Raw genomic sequence first — 756 nt, 5'->3', positions numbered from 1 at the left:
GTCCCTTTCGTTCAGTGGTTAGGACATCGTCTTTTCATGTCGAAGACACGGGTTCGATTCCCGTAAGGGATAGGTACTCATTCTCGGCCGCTTTCAGTTAGTGTTCATTGCTAAGTGATTGCTCGCTATCTGGCTGAAAAAGGTGGTCCAGAAGCTTCCTCTCTCCCAGCAAGCAAGACGAGATCACCACTTCTCTCAGTAATGGACTTTCTTGAACAATTTCATTGCCTTAGATGTCTTTTCTTTTCATAGATTTTTATATTTCCGACAGAAAGAATCTCCATGCCTTCTTTTTCTTCTCCTCTCAGCCGTGACATTTTTGTCTTTCTAGGTTTGTTTTTGTTAGGCATTGAACCTTACCTTAGGGGCTGAGTGGTGTCCTCTCTCTCCTCTAATACCTAAAAAAGAGTTCCGTCTATAGAATAGGGCTTAAAGCTTCAACCATGGCATGGCAGTAAGTTGGCCCAGCCTTCGCCTTCTTCAGTGGCCAAGTTGAAGCGTTCAACGGTTCTTTGGCCTACCACCGCTTTTATTGAAAAAGAAAGTTGAGCTTTTTAAATTGAAGCTAATGCTATGCTGTCATTCCCTTGAAAAAGAGAAAGCGAGGACTTTCCTAAAAGGTAGTGTCTTTTTCCTATTCTTATTGGTAAATAGCGTTTTGAAGCGAAGGCATTATTGAACGAAAGAGATGCCGGGTCGGTCAATTGCATTAAAAAGTAGAGGATGCAGGACCTGGCTTAACCACAAGTGCATTCG

The 756-nt window shown here is 42.9% G+C and overlaps 1 non-coding gene across 1 annotated transcript; it reads left to right on the top strand.

Annotated features, from left to right (window-relative positions):
• TRNAE-UUC (transfer RNA glutamic acid (anticodon UUC)) lies at positions 1–72 on the top strand. Its single transcript has one exon. It is a non-coding gene; the product is annotated as a tRNA-Glu (tRNA).
• Positions 73–756: the final 684 nt, after the last annotated feature.

This window comes from Amaranthus tricolor, chromosome 11, assembly GCF_026212465.1.
Source record: "Amaranthus tricolor cultivar Red isolate AtriRed21 chromosome 11, ASM2621246v1, whole genome shotgun sequence".
NCBI classification, from domain to species: Eukaryota; Viridiplantae; Streptophyta; class Magnoliopsida; order Caryophyllales; family Amaranthaceae; genus Amaranthus; species Amaranthus tricolor.
The sequence above is the reverse complement of the archived record's forward strand: the minus strand, read 5'-3'. Positions and strand labels throughout refer to the sequence as shown.